General features: G+C 37.3%; 1 protein-coding gene and 1 pseudogene across 2 annotated transcripts in view; both read right to left on the bottom strand.

Annotated features, from left to right (window-relative positions):
- GABRA3 (gamma-aminobutyric acid type A receptor subunit alpha3) overlaps positions 1-17016 on the bottom strand; it is a 205993-nt gene that overhangs the window by 133999 nt on the left and 54978 nt on the right. The window lies entirely within an intron of this gene.
- On the bottom strand, positions 4852-6260 carry LOC311615701 (elongation factor 1-alpha 1-like; annotated as a pseudogene). Its single transcript has one exon. The product of its transcript is annotated as an elongation factor 1-alpha 1-like (transcript).

Here is a 17016-nt window from a genome sequence, read left to right as displayed (position 1 = left end):
GTTACTGTAGTACATAAACTGAAAACAATGACATTGAACATAGAGCCTTCAAGCATAATAAAGTATCCATGTAGCTTAAGACAACTATTGTATATGCTTAAACAACCATGATTCATGTGAAGAGTTATTTGGTATATTAGTCCTTAACTATGATGTGTGCACATACTATGTGTGCTCATACAATGTGTGTATCAAAGCAACCCTGATATGAGCAGATAGCTATGCTAGCATAGCAGACTAGCATGAAGCAGGAACAGAGGGCCATGGTCCAAGAGAAGGCAGACATACTAAAAAAATTTGTGTGTGTGTGTGTGTGTGTGTGTGTGTGTGTGTGTGTTTTGAGAGGGCAAAAAATTCTTTATTGGTCATTTGCTATTATACTATAGTAACAAACTGGTGTAAATAGTTATGTACTAGCTCACATTGTAAATTGAATACATACTGTTACAGCAGAGGCTCTCTTGAGCATTATGTGCCTATATCACTATGTGCTTTGTTATGTCTCAATTTATCCACCAGTGTTTTTAATTAATTAATGTATTTACTTATTCATTCAATTATTGACGATTTTGTATTGTTTCTTTTTTATTTTATTGACTTTTAGAGAGATAGGAAGGGAAAGGGAGAGAGAAACATCCATATGAGACAAAACAATGATCAGCTGCCTCCTGCACACCCCCTACTTGGGATCCAGCCAGCAACCCTGGCATGTGCCCTAACCAGGAATCAAACTGGCAATCTTTCATTCAGTGCATGGAAAACGTCCAACCAACTGAGGCAAGCTGGCCAGGGCTATTTTTATAATACCTGAATTAGAAACTTTTTATTATTAATTTATAAAAAACATATTATATGCCATTAAACCAAAACTCAGGTTCTTTTTATAAAAATTTGTAAACTTGTTACTTTTCTTTTTCAATAAAACCCCTTTAACTTCATTTGTAAACATTCCTATTTAAAACCAAACTTATACCTAATCCTAAATGCAACTATAACCTTAACCATAATTTAAACCTAACCCTAGTTCTATCCTCAACCTTAATCCTAACTTTAACTCTAACACTAACTTTAAAACTAACCTCAACCCAAATGTTAAGCCTAATCCTTACTCTAACCCTAATCCTAATCTCATTTTTTTAACCTTTAAAATATTTTAATTATTTTTAAAATTACAGTTTACATTAAATCTTATTTTTGTATTAGATTCAGGTATACAGTATAGTGGTTACACTATCATATACTTTATAAACTACCCCCCCCCATTTCCAGTACCACCTGGCACCATGCATAGTTATTACAATATTATTGACTATATTTCATATGCTATATTTTATATCCTCATGACTATTTTGTAACTAACAATTTTTACTTCTCAGTCCCTTCACCTATTTCACCAAGTCCCCCAAGCCCACCCCTGCTGGCAACCATTAATCTGTTCTCTGTATCTATAATTCTGTTTCTGTTTTGATGTTCATTTATATTGTTCTTTATAATCCACATATAAGTGAAATCATATGGTATTTTGCTCTGACTGATTTATTTCACTTAGCATAATAACCTCTAGGTCCATCCATTATGCAGCAAGTGATAATATTTTATTCTTTTTATCTCTAAGAAATATTCCATTGTAAATGTATTCCACCGTAGTTTTATCCACTTGTTTATTGATGGACTAGTGGATTTCTTCCATTGCTTGGCTCATATAAATAACTAGAGTCCTTATGCATGAAATTTGTGCACTCATGGGGGGTCCCTCAGCCCAGCCTGCACCCTTTCCCAGTCCAGGAGCCCTCAGGGGATGTCCCACTGCAGCAGAGGCAGAGAGGCTCCCACGACCACCTTTGCCCTCGCCAGCCATGAGTCCGGCTGTTGGCTGAGCAGTGCTCCCCTTATGGGAGCACACTGATCATCAGGGGGCAGCTCCTTTATTGGGCATCTGCCCACTGGTGGTCAGTGCTCATCATAGCAACTGGTCATTCCACTGTTTGGTCAATTTGCATATTAGCCTTTTATTATATAGGATGGTACAATGAACACAGGGGTACATATATTATTTCAAATTAGTATTTTGAGTTTTTTTCAGATAACTCCCCAGAAATGGAATTGTTTGATCATAAGGCAGTTTCATTTTTAATTTTTTGAGGAAACTCCATAATATTTTCCATAGTGGTTGTACAAACATGCATCCTACCAACAGGGAATGAGGCTTGCTTTTTCTCCAAGTACTCACCAACATTTTTTGGTTGTTGATTTATTGATGATAACCATTTTGACAGGTGTGAGGTAAAATCTTATTGTGGTACTAATTACATTTTTCTGATGATTAGTGACATTGAGCATCTTTTCATATGTGACATTGAGCATCTTTTCATATGTCTATTGGCCACCTCCATGTCTTCTTTGGACCCTATTCAGGTCCACTGCCCATTTCTTAATTGGATTCTGTTCTTTTGGTGTTGAGTTTTCTATATTCTTTATAAATTTTGGTTATTAACCTCTTATTATATGTATCATTGGAGAATATATTATCCCATTCAGTGGGCTGTCTTTTCATTTTGTTGATGGTATCCTTTGCTGTGTAAAAACACTGGTTTTATGAGGTCCATTTGTAATTTTTTTCTTTTACCTTCTTTGTCCAAGGAGATACTAGTATATCAGAAAAAAAATATTACTAAAAGAAATGTCAAATTTTTTATTGTCTAAAGTTTTACATTTGTCTTCTTTTCCCCAATTGACACGCCCCCCCCCCAGCCATTCCCATCCCAGGCAAGCCCCCACCGCCTCAGTGCCTGTGTCCATTGGATATGCTAATATGCATGCATATAAGTTCTTTGGCTGCTCTCTAACCCCCCCTTACCAGTTGTCTCTGGATATATTCTTATTCATCAAATTTTTATTGATCATTATATCCCACATATGAGTGAGATCATCCAATATTCATCTTTCTCTGACTGGAGAAATGTCAAATTTTATTGCCTGTTTTCTTCTAGGTGTTTTATGGTTTTGCGTCTTATATTTGTCTTTAATCCATTTTGAGTTTATTCTTGTAAGAAGGTGATCTAGAGTTGTTTTTTGCCTCTATCTGTTCAATTTTCCCAATATCATTTATTGAATAGGCTGTATTTATTCTATTATGTGTCCTTACATTTTTTGTCAAATATTAATTGACCATAAAGAGGTAGGTTTATTTCTTGACTCTATTCCATTTCATTGATTTATAAGTTTGTTTTGATGCCTATATAATGATTTTTTATTATGATGGTCTTGTAGTACAGTTTGGTATCAGGTAATGTGATTCTTTCAACTTTGTTCTTTTTTCTCAAGATTGGTGTGATTATTCAAGTTTTTATGTGGTTCAATATAAATTTTTGGATTATTTGTTCTTGTTCTGTGAAATATGCCATTGTTATCTTAATAAGAATTCATTGAATCTATAGATCACTTTGTGCAGTTTTAACAATGTTAATTCTTCCTATACATGAGCATGATATATGCTTCCATTTATTTGTACTTTCTTCAATTTCTTCAGTGTCTTATAATTTTCTGAGTCCGGGTCTTTCACCTCCTTGGTTAAAATTATTCCTAGTATTTTTAATGCAATTTAAAAAGTGATTATTTTCTTTGTTTCCCTTGCTGGTAGTTCATTATTGCTGCATAAAAATGCAACTGATTTCTGGATATTTATTTTGTATTCTTCCACTTTACTGATTTTATTTATCAGTCCCAGTATTTTCCTTGGTGGAATCTTTAGGGTTCTTTATATACAGTATTACCTCATCTGAAAATAATGATAATTTTACTTCTCCCTTTCTAACCTGGAAGCCTTTTATTTCTTCTTCTTGACTGATTGCTGTGGCTAGGACTTCCAGAACTCTGTGGAATAAGAGTAGTGAAAGCAGACATCTTTGTCTTGCTTCTGATCTTAAGGGAAATGCTTTTAGTTTTCCCCCTTCAGTGTGTTGTTAGCTGTGAGTTTGTCATACATGGCCTTTATTATGTTGAGATAAATTCACTCTCTTTCCACTTGCTGAGAGGTTGTTGTGTTTTTTTTTTTTAATCATAAATGGGTGCTTGCTTTTATTTTTTTAATTTTTTCCAGCATCAATTTATTTTTCCTAGAATTTGGATACAATAACTGTAGCAAGACAGTGCTCAACACTATTCAAACCACACTTAAGGTTATTAAACTATCTTAGAATTTGTAAGTGTGAATTCACATTCCAGTAAAACAGGAAAACTAAAATTTGACATACCAACAAATTTACTCAATATTGATGTAACTACAAAATTTTGTTAACATGTGCCTTTACAAAATTTGGCCTTTTGAAACTAGCTTACAAACACAAAATTACTCTTTGCTTACCTGTCCTAACCTATTTAGTGTTACACCAACAGACCCCCTTCCCATAGTTTTTACTATGAAGAGAAAGGTGATTCAGTTGGGGGAAAAATCCCACAAAAAAACCCACAAAATTCCCACCCAGAAAAAAATGTTAACAGAACTATCCAATTGTAAGGTATTAGCAGATATAACACTAGAAATAGGTCATGGGCAACTCTTAAGTCTTACCTAACTAGTATAATTGACCAAAAGAACACACAGGTTTCTCATTAAACTTTATTATTTTAATGGGTCTCAAAATTCTGTGACAGATTTTTGGTCATGTTGTTTCCATTAACAAGTACTGATTTTAAAAAAAACTAATAACTTAAATACTGCCATCCACACAAAAGAACCAAATGGTCCGCAAAACATTCTCCTTTCCTTCTGAAGGTTTTACGATGCATTATAATCATTAACAAGTCATTTACCATTAAACTTAAATGGTCAATTGAGATAAACAGTCTTAGTCCGTTCTTCTACCACTGATTAAGACTGGGGTGGCAGATGTTGGGAATAATATTCATTTTGCCTTCTGAGCTTTCTGGGCAGACTTGGTGACTTTGCCAGCTCCAGTTGCCTTCTTGTCCACTGCTTTTATGACACCCACAGCAACTGTCTGTCTCATGTCAGGAACAGCAAAATGGCCCAGAGAAGGTAGTCAGAGAAGCTCTCAACACACACGAGCTTGCTAGGAATCATATCAACAATGGAAGCATCACCAGATTTCAAAAACTTGGGGCCATCTTCCGGCTTTTTCCTAGAACGACGATCAATCTTCTCTGTCAGCTCAGCAAATTTGCAAGCAATGTGAGCTGTGTACCTATCCAGCACTGATCTATCTGGCCTAGGTGGTTCAGGATAATCACTTGATCGGTGAAGCCAGCTGCTTTCATTGGTGGATCATTTTTGCTGTCACCAGCCACATTGCCACGGCGAACATCTTTGACAGACACGTTCTTGAAGTTGAAGCCCACATTGTCCCCAGAAAGAACTTCACTCAAAGCTTCTTGGTGCATTTCAACAGACTTTACTTCAGTTGTAATATTGATTGGAGCAAAGGTTGGGCTTGAGAACACCAGTCTCCAGTAGGCCCACAGTGACAGTACCAATACCACCAACTTTGTAGACATCCTGGAGGGGCAGGCACAAGGGCTTGTCAGTTGGACGAGTTGGTGACAGGATGCAATCCAGAGCTTCAAACAGTGTGGTTCCACTGACACTGCCATCTTTACAGGTGACTTTACATCCCTTGAACCAAGGCATATTAACACCATTGTCACCATTCCAACCAGAAATTGGAACAAATGCTACTATGTCAGGGTTGTAGCCAATTTTCTTAATGTAGGTACTGACTTCCTTAACAATTTCCTCGTATCTTTCCTGGCTATATGGTGGCTCAATGGAATCCATTTTGTTAATACCAACAACCAGCTGTTTCATACCCATTGTGTAGGCCAGAAGGACACGCTCATGGGTCTGTCCATTCTTGGAGATACCTGCTTCAAATTCACCAACACCAGCAGCAACAATCAGGACAGCACCGTCAGCCTGAGATATGCCTGTAATCATGTTTTTATATGAAGTCTCTGTGCCCTGGGGCATCAGTGATGGTCACATAATACTTGCTGGTCTCGAATTTCCATAGGGAGATATCAATGGTGATATCTCGCTCCCGTTCAGCTTTCAGTTTATCAAAGACCCGGGCATACTTGAAGGAGGCCTTCCCCATCTCAGCAGCCTCCTTCTCAAACTTCTCAATGGTTCTTTTGTCGATCCCACCACATTTGTAGATGAGATGGCCAGTAGTGGTAAACTTGCCAGAATCTGCGTGTCCAATGACGACGACAATGTTGATGTGAGTCTTTTCCTTTCTCATCTTGGGTTTTAGTTAATGGTGGTTTTCACAACACCTGTGTTCTGGCGACAAACCCGTTGCAAAAAAGTGGGTGCTGAATTTTATCAAATGTATCTATTGATATGATCATATGATTTTTATTCCTTATTTTATATGGTATATCATATTAATTGACATGGATTTTATACAAACCTTGCATCCCAAAATAAATCCTACTTGATCATGGTGTATGATATTTCTAATGTATTGATGAATGTGATTTGCTAATAGTTTGTTGAGGATTTTTACATCTATGTTCATCAGCAATATTTGCCTGTAATTTTCTTTCTTTGTAGTGTCTTTTTCTGGTTTTGGTATTAGAATAATCCCTGGCCTCATAAAATGAGATTGGGAGTCTTCCTGCTTTTTGAATTTTTTGGAATAATTTGAAAAGGATAGGTGTTACTACTTTAAATGTTTGGTAAACTTCACCTGTAAAGCCATTTGGTCTAAGGCAGTGGTCAGCAAATTCATTAGTCAACAGAGCCAAGTATCAACAGTACAATGATTGAAATTTCTTTTGAGAGAAAAAATTTTTTAAACTTAAGCTTCTTCTAACGCTACTTCTTCAAAATAGACTCGCCCAGGCCATGGTATTTTGTGGAAGAGCCACACTCAAGGGGCCAAAGAGCTTCATGTGGCTCGCAAGCCGCAGTTTGCTGACCAAGGGTCTAGGTTTTTGCTTGTTGGGATCATTTTCATTATTGTTTCAGTTTCATTCATTGTACTCAGTCTGTTCAAATTTTCTGTTTCTTCTTGATTCAGTTTTGGGGGAGTTGGAATATTTCTAGGAATTTATCCATTTCTTCCAGATTGTCAAATTTGTTGGTATATAATTGTTCATAATATTTTCTCATATCCTTTGTATTTCTGTGGTGTCAGTTGTTACTTTTTCTCTTTCCTTTCTGACTTTATTTATTTGGATTCTTTCTCTTTTTTCTTGATGAGTCTGGATAAAGGTTTACCAATCTTTTTTATTGTTTCAGAAAAGCAACTCTTTTTATTTTTTTTAAAATTATGTTTATATTGATTTTTATAGAGAGGAAAAGAGAGGAATAGAGAGATAGAAACATCAATGAGAGAGAAACATCATCAATTGGCTGCCTTTTGCACATGTCCTACTGGGGATTGAGCCTGCAACTCAGGGATGTGCCCAGACCAGGAATCAAACCAGTGATCTCTTGGTTCATGGGTTAACACTTAACCACTGAGTTACACTGGCTGGTCTCAAAGAATCAATCTTTGTATTTTTATTAGACTCTCTTTTGTTTATTTCTGCTCTGACCTTTTTTATTTATTTTCTTCTACTCACATTTGAATTTGTTTATTGTTCTTTTTCTTGTACATTTAAGTGTGGAATTACATTGTTTATTTGAAAAATGTATTGTTTCTTGAGGGAAGCCTATCTATCTATCTATCTATCTATCTATCTATCTATCTATCTATCTATCTAAAAGCCGAAGTGACCTTTACAGCCAAATGACCAGAACAACTGGAATGCCAGTTGACCAGTCGCTATGATACGCACTGACCACCAGGAGATAGATTCTCAATGCAGGAGCTGCCCCCTGGTGGTCAGTGCACTCCCACAGCCAACCTCCCATGGCTCCTCCTCCACCCACCTGGCTGGCCACCCTGATGGGCCCTGATTGAGGGGGGGGGGGCAGTTGGCCAACCTCACCTCCCCTTACCCTTATCCCCTTGGGCTGGCCAACCTCCCTTGGCCCCTCCACACACACCTCCACCCCCCACCAGCCAGCCAACATCCTATAGCCTGTCCCCCCAGAGAGCTGATACCCTGATAGGCCTTGATTGTCAGCCAGGTCAAGGGACCCCACTTGTGCACAAATTTGTGCACTGGGCCTCTAATAATGTTATAAATCTCTCTCTTAGGATTGCTTTTGCTGTGTCCCACAAATTTGGGATTGCTATGTATTTATTTTCATTTGTTTTAAGGTATCTTTTGATTTCTTCCTTGATCTCACTGCCATCCATTCATTATTAGTAACATGTTACTTAGCTTCCATGTTTGTATTTTTAAGTTTTCTTTTTTAATTAACTCTGGTTTCACAGCATTGCAGTTAGAAAAAATGCTTGATATGATTTCAATCCTCTTAAATTTACTGATACTTATTTTGTGTCCTAACACATGGTTTATCATAGAAACTGAACTTGAAATAAAAAAGTATATTCGGCTATTTTGGGGTGAAATCCTTTGAAGACATCTATTAAATACATCAGATAAAGTGTGTAGATTAAGGCCAATATTTCCTTGTTAATTTTCTGTCTGGAAGATCTATCAATTGATGTCAGTGGTGTATTGATATCCCCTACTATGACTGTATTACTGTTGATCTGTCCCTTTAGGTCCATACAAATTTGCTTTATATATTTAGGTACTCCTAGGTTGACAGCATGTTTACAAGGGTTATATCCTCTTACTGGTTTGATCCTTTATCATTATGTAGTGTCCTTCTTTGCCTCTTATTATAGCCTTTAATGTTTATTTTGTCATATTAAGTATAGCTATCCCAGCTTTTTATTGCATAAAATATATTTTCCATCTCTTTACTTTTAGTCTGCCTGTGTCTTTTGTTCTGAGTTGTGTCTCTTATAGACAACATTGTTTTGTTTTCTTATCCATTCAGCTACCCTATGCTTTGATTTGAGCTTTTAAGCCATTTACATTTAAAGCTATTATTGACAGATTCATATTTATTGTCATTTTATTCTTTATATCAATGCCCACCTTTTTTTTCTTATTTTTTTTATAAATATTTTTAATTCATTTCAGAGAGTAAGGGAGAGGGAGAGAAAGGTAGAATCATCAATGATGAGAGAGAATCACTAATCAGCTGCCTCCCCCATACCCCCTACTGGGAACAGAGCTCACAACCTGGGCATGTGCCCTTGATTGGAATCAAACCTGGGACCCTTTAGTCTGCAGGCCGACGCTCTATCCATTGAGCCAAACCAGCCGGGGCTCTTATTCTTAAAGAGGACCTAGAGGCAGGCCCAAGGCACCCTGAGTTCTGCCTTCACCTGTCTCTGCCTGCCAGCTGCCTGTTAGGCTCAGTCAGCATTTACATTGCTTGAGGTAGGTTCTTAGTGAGTCACCAGGGAGAAGCAAGTGTTGTTCACCTGATTGATAGTGATCTGTACTCAGTGCCATTGCTGAATTCACTCAGCAAAAGTCTCAGGGTACACCAAGGATAGCTGCCTTACACTGGGTTCTTGCAGACCTTTGTGGTGGGGCAGGATGTCAGGGAATCATCAGGGGGAGGCCAGCAGAGTTCATCAGACACTAACCAACCAAGATTTGGCCATGTGAAGTAACTTTCTTCATCAGTCAGGTATTCAAGGGAAAAATTATCCCTTTCCTAGAAACATACAACTCAGTCTGTCTTGGATTCTGTCAGGACCTCTTGGAGAGCAAGAGCTTAACAGGGTGGGGCCATAAGGAAATGGGAGGGTGGGGCTAGTGAATCTCCTGTGAGGGGTGGTGCTGGCCAGGTCACCAGAAAGGTGTAGGGAATGGCTCTTGCTCCAGAGCAAACAACTCAGTTTCTGAGACTCCCTGAATTTTCTGGGACCTCTATACCCAGGACCCAGCAGCTGATTTCTCCAGAGGGGATACACTCTACAGTGCAGAACAACAGGGAGTTTGGAGGATGGTGTCATATGGAGGAGAGTATTCAACCCAAGAAAAATGATGTCTGGTGTAGGAGAGGGACTCAGCACAGGGACACTGACAGCTGTCCCTTCAGCTCTCTTTCTGGAGCCACACAGCCCAGTCTCTCCTCACTCATCTCTTTTCCATTCTGAGCTGCCCTCCCTCCACTGGACCCTAGAGTGAGAGGCTGAGAATGAGATTTTGTGCCCTTTAAGAAACACCTGAGTTTCTAGCACCCTCCTGTTTCTCTCCCCTGTTGACAGAATCTCTGCTGATTTTCAGTCAGATGTCATGTGGGCACCTCTTCTTAGGTCTGGTGCTCTGGATTGTGGATCCCATGGAGTCTCAACTCCATGCTTTTCTAGGGGAACCTTTGCAGCTGAGATACTCTGTTGGATTCTCAGCTGTTAAACGTGGTAGTGAGACCAGCCTTTTTGCCTCTCCATCCTTTCTATCAGTCTCAATGTGGCTTCTTCTGCAAATCATTGGTTATAAGACTTCTGTTCAGCTAGTCTTCTGTTTATTATTCATATTTATTGTTCTATATTTTAGGTGTAATTCTAGTTTGGTCTTGGGCGGAGGTGAGTGTAACTTCCATCTACTCCACAGCAGTATTAGGTCCTCCTCCTGACATTTATTTCTGTTAATTTGTCTCCATAGTTTCATTTGAGGCCATCTAATTCTACTCATCCTTGAAGCACTACCATTATTAAAGTTTTTGGAGTTAGAAACATCTCAATTCCAGTACTTGATATACCACATAGAAATCTGACATTGGGTGAGTGACTTAACTCAAACATTCTCATCTAAAAATGTTGATAATAATAACACTTCCATATAGTAGTATTATGAGAATTAAATGGCATAATTTATGTGCAGCATTAAGCATTATGTATGACATACAGTAATACTTAGTGACTATAAGGTACAGGTCAAGTTTTTTATCTCTTGGCCTCCAATGAACCTCAGCTCTATTGTTATCTGGCTATTCATTCCCATGTGCCAAAATCTTGTTATTTACAAATCCAGGATCTCAAGTAAGTACCTGAACATATCTTTCCAACACCTTTAATCCAGTACTTTCATACTGTCAATTCTTGTATCCTCTTAACCTCTAATCTCTTGAACCTGCCACTTTTAAATTCTCCATCATCACCTTCATGTTTTTACATCCTTTCATTCCTTACTTGAATTACATACATGGTCCATAATTAAAATCATTATAATCGTTCTCTGGTATGTACTCTGAACACTCTTGCCACTTTCTGACCCTGTTGTAACTGCCTGGGAAAATATAAACACTGATTAAATTCATTTCTTGGCCTGCAAATGAGCAGCTATATATAGCTATATAAAAAATACATAAGTGTGCCTACATGGACTCTCTTTAAATTTTCTTCAACATATTTCAAATTTCCCATGATCCTTTTACATTTGTCAAACAAATTTACTCTCTCACTTTCTGAAATAACATTTTTTACTTTCTTTTCTCTTCTTAAATCTCCAATATTCTCCTCCCAGGCTCTCAGGAAATGGGTTTGCTTCTTATTTTACCAAGAAAAATAAAACAATCAGAAGACCTCATCTTCCTACTATCAGTTATATCAAACTACCTGAATCTGAGCCATATATAATATTCTATCTTTCCATTGTTACCAGGGATCTCTAGGTGCTGTGGAACCTGTTCCCTGCCTCCTGCTTAAGGACTTTATTTCAGTACATTTCTTTTTTATAATTTAATTTAATTTTTTTTATCATCATTTGTCCCCTCTATGATTTTAGTAAATTTCTCCTCTCCCACACTTGTAAGATTTTCCCTCTCTACTGGCTTATTCTCTGAAGCATAAACATGATGTATTATCATCCATCATTAAAAAAGTAGCTGGGACCGATTTGGCTCACTGGATAGAGCGTCGGCCTGTGGACTGAAAGGTCCTGGGTTTGATTCCGGTCAAGAGCATGTACCTTGGTTGCAGGCACATCCCCAGTGGGGGGTGTGCAAGAGGCAGCTGGCCGGTGTTTCTCTCTCATCGACTATACTAACTCTCTGTCCCTCTCAATATATATATATATAAAGTAAAGCTCTCTCATGAATCTCCTCAAATTTTTTCCAAATTTCTCTGCTTCCCTTTATGCTAATTCATTTCAATAATTTTTGTTATCACTATCTCAACTTTCTCACTTCTCATTCTCTCAAACTACTTATACCAATCAGGTATTTTCACTCATTATTCCACTGAAAACATTTTTATTATTTATTCATTCAAAAGTAAGGAGCACTATATGTACCAGGCACTGTTCTAAGTGCTAGGAATATAGCGATGAATCTAACAGCCTAAAAGGGAATCAGCAAAGAAAGAAAAGAACACTAGACAAAGAAGGCCAAGAATTCCTCTTTCACACACCTACATCAAATCCACCCATATCCAGTTCACACCTACACCTTTATTTCTCTCTTTTATACCCACATTCAAACTATAAACTTAACCTTTTGACTTCAGAACAGATTCAGACTCTGACCACTTCTCACCACCTCCAATGTCCATAAGCTCATCTAACTTCCATGACTGTAAAGAATGGCCTCCTAAAGTGTCTCTCTGCCCACTATAGTACATTATCTGCACAGTAGCCAAAGTGAGCTTTTAAAAATTTAAACCAGATTATATTATCACAGTATCAAAATTTTCCAGTGTATTTTCATTGGATTCAAAGTACTTGCTATGACCTATAAAGTCCTACTTGATTTGACCACTGGCTACCTTTCAATATCTCCTCTTTCTATTTCCCTTTCCTCTAGTCGCATCAAGTTAAACTGGTTACCCTACTGTTGAGGATAATGTATTTTGTTCTCTATTGTTCTTTAAGACATATACAGGTATAGCCGCCATTCTTCCTCAATCCTACTATTAGGAGCAACATGTAAAATTCCTTTATTTAATAACATTACTTCAGCATAAATAAAATAAAACTTAGAAATTTAAAATATAAGCCAAAACCGGTTTGGCTCAGTGGATAGAGCATCAGTCTGTGGACTGAAAGGTCCCAGGTTCGATTCCAGTCAAGGGCATGTACTTTGGTTGCGGGCATATCCCCAGTAGGGGGTGTGCAAGAGGCAGCTGATTGATGACTCTCTCTTATCGATGTTTCTAACTCTCTATCTCTCTCCCTTCTTCTCTGTAAAAAAAAAAAAATCAATAAAATATATTAAAAAATAAATAAAATATAAATGAAAGAAACTGTGTTATTGATCTAAATTAACACACCAAAAAGTTTGCAATAATTACATTACATTACTCAGTTTTCAACAAATTAAGCTGACAGATATGAGAAATTCAAACATCATAATTAATAAAACTAAAAAAATAGAAATTGACAATTGTTCTCCAAATAGCACATAATACTACTTCTTTTTAAGTACTATCTCAAGGAAGATTATAAATAGGCAAAACTATAAAACAAAACATTCTTTGGGGGGAATAAACCCAGAGCTGGACAGGTGGATACAATAATAAATCGATACATTTCAATGACTTAGTAATTAATCAAAATAGAAAAAAAATCTCAAGAAAATAAAAACAACAACCTGAGGGAAAAATAGATTTAAAAATTAAGTTATAGCAGACATAAACCAAAGGTTAGTATTTTCCAATAATGGGGATTTTGACAACATACAAATGTATGTATACAACTCACATGAGCTCAGATGCTCCAAGAACTACAATTTCAGGGTATTAATCAATCATAAGTATGTATCCAATCCCAGGGGCATGTAGGAGAATTGCTTCAGTTTGACCTGAACATGGACAAATAAAAACAGAAAGACAGACTCCACTCACCAAAGATTTTAAACCATAGGCGAGCCTGTCTCTTAGGTTTGCAATCTAAATTCAGATTACTGTTTGGTTCCAGAAACCTCAAGTCATGGATTTAGTTTAAAGTGAGTACAAAGCATGCCCAAGGTGACCTAATGAAGTAAATATAATTTCTGGAAGATAATATCTTCATATTTGGCTTTGTAGAACCCACATAAACAACATTTTCAGAGGCATCAATCAGTATACAAAAATAACCAAGAACACAAGGAACCTAGCCACTATGAGAAAGAAACAAGAAAAAACAAGTATAATAGAAACCAAACCACACACTTCAGATGGTGAATTTTCAGACACAGATAATATAAGAGCTATGGCCTCCACAAAAATGTAAAACATCTAAAGAGAACAAGAAATTATGAACAATAAGCTAGGAGACTTGAAAAAGAACCAAACACTACTTCTGGAAATAAAAAGACTTTGGAAAGTAAAGTGTATGTCTTACTAGAAAATATCCATATATATAAAACCCTAAGCAACTAGTCACTATTATGCACACTGACCACCAGGGGGCAGTCACTCAATGCAGGAGCTGCCCCCTGGTGGTCAGTGCACTCCCACAGGGAGAGCACAACTCAGCCAGAAGCTGGGCTCACAGCTGGCGAGCACTGTTGCAGCTGCAGAGGCAAGAGCCTCTCCTGCCTCTACTACAGTGCTACTGAGCGGTGGCTGCAGGCACAGTGGGGCCAGCATGAGCGGGAGCAGTGTGGCACCACTCCCACCTCCCTGGCCACCTGCAGCTTCATGCACTAATACCTCCCTTGGGTGATGCCAGCAGGGCCTGCAGGAAACAGGCTGAAACCAGCAATCCAACATCCCCCAAAGGGTCCCAGGTTGCGGAAGGGTGCAGGCCAGGCTGAGGGACCCTACAGGTGCATGAATCAGTGCACCAGGCCTCTAGTGGTTAATAAGATTATATAGGATTTAAGAGTACAACTCTGCTACATCATATGTATGTTTCATTGTGTGTCCACCACCCAAAGTCAAATCTGATTTCATCACCACATATTTCCTGCACCTTACCCTTTACTGCCTCCCATCCCCTCCCCTCTGGTAACCACCATACTGTTGTTTGTATTTGTGAGTTTTGTTTATTTGTTTGTTAATTTGTTGTTTTCAGTTTTATATCCCATATATGAGTAAAATCATGATTCTTGACTTTTTCTATTTGACTTATATCAATTAGCATGATATTCTCAAGAGTCATCCATGTTGTTGCAAATGGCAGTATTTAATCTTTACTTATGGCTCAGTAATATTCCATTGTATATATGTCCCACATCTTTTTTTATCTAATAATCTGTCAAAGGACACTTTGGTTGTTTCATGTTTTTGCCATCGTGAATAATGCTACCATGAACATAGGGGTGTGTATATATTTGAAAATAAATGATTTCAAATGTTGAGGTAGAATCGCAGAAAGGGGGTTGCTGGGTCATAGGGTGACTCTATTCTTTTTTTTTTTTTTCTCTCTTACAAATACGTTATTATATATTTTTAAAAATCACTGTAACATCTTGGTTAAATGATCAATCATTGCAGATCTAACAGGGCACAGTGAGGCAGATGCTAAATCAAGTCTATTCTTAACTTTTTGAGGAGCCTCCACAGTGTTTTCCATAGTAGCTGTACCAGTTTACATTCCCACCAGCAGTGAATGAGGGTTCTTTTTCTCCCAACTGTTCCAACACTTGTTATTACTTGTTTTATTCATAAGAGCCATTCTAACAGGTGTGAGATGGTATCTCATTGTAGTTTTGATTTCATTTCCCTACTATCTAATGAAGTTGAGCATCTTTTCATATATCTGCTGGCCATTTGTATTTATTCTTAAGAGAAGTATCTGTTCAGGTATTCTGCCCATTTTTAAAATAGATTGTTTGTTTTGTGTTAAGTTGTATGCATTCTTTATATATTTTGGCTATATCTTCTCCCATTTGGTTGGTTGTCTTTTTGTTTTGTTGATGGTTTCTTCTGTTGTGAAGAAGTTTTTAGTTTGACAGTGTGCTTTATTATATGGTATTTATATTTGTTTATATCTCATATTTTAAGTTACAATTCAGAAAAATAAGTTACATGCAGTTAAATGCTAAAAATTTCATAACATTTATTATATTGATGTGTTTGTTTAAAATGTTAGTCTTAACACTGATTCAAGAAATGCAACTAAAGCATTACTTTACTTACCAAACAAACAAAAGCTTTTAAAAATGCTAAACAACTTTGTTGAAGGTAGAACGAGAAATTATATATATTGTATATTAATGAGAGTATGAACTACAACCTAGAAAAAAATATGGCAACATAAATAAAAAGCCTACAAAAATGTTCTGTCTCTGTAACTTTATTTCTAGAAATCTACTAAACAAAAGAAAATCATAGTTGCAAAAAATAATTTCTAAGATATTTATCACAATATAACACTATATTAGTGAAATTTTAAAAATAACTTAAATGTGCCTATTAAAATGGTAAAATAAATAATGATCATTGATACATCTGAATATTATACAGGTTAAGATTACATTCAAAATCTCTTTTCATATTGGACAAATGTGCATGTTATATTAATGTGTGCACAAATCCTAAATAATAAAAGGCTAATATGCAAGTCAACTGAACAGCAGAACGACTGGTCACTATGATGTGCACTGACCAACAGGGGGCAGACACTCAACACAGGAGCTGCCCCCTGGTGGTCAGTGTGCTCCCACAAGGGGAATGCCACTCAGCCAGAAGCACTGAGCTGGGCTCATGGCTGGCAAGCATAGTGGCAGTGGGGGAGCCTCTCCTACCTCCATGGCAGCACTAAAAATGTCCAACTGCTGGCTTAGGCCTGCTCCCAAGGAAGGGCTTCCAGACTGCAAGAGGGCGCAGGCTGAGTTGAGAGACCCCTACCCCCTGAGTGCACAAATTTCATGCACCCAGCCTCTAGTTAGAATATATAATCCAGAAAGATAAGTGTTCACCCAAGAAGATTGAGTGACTTGCTGATGGTCTCAATACTTGTTAAAACAGAAAATGGAACTGAACCCAGAAATGCTCAAAGAGAATAATTATGGTATAGGAGCATATAATAATATGAGTTCCCATCTGACCATAGTGAATTGTCTACATATGTCTACATAAAATTGCTACATTACTAATTGTCTACATAAAATTGTCTTCATAAAATTGCTATGTTACTGACCAT

The sequence above is a fragment of the Pipistrellus hanaki genome, assembly GCF_964339955.1.
Source record: "Pipistrellus hanaki genome assembly, chromosome: X".
In the NCBI taxonomy this organism is placed as follows: domain Eukaryota; kingdom Metazoa; phylum Chordata; class Mammalia; order Chiroptera; family Vespertilionidae; genus Pipistrellus; species Pipistrellus hanaki.
Note: the sequence above shows the minus strand (reverse complement) of the source record. Positions and strands in the feature narration are given on the sequence as shown.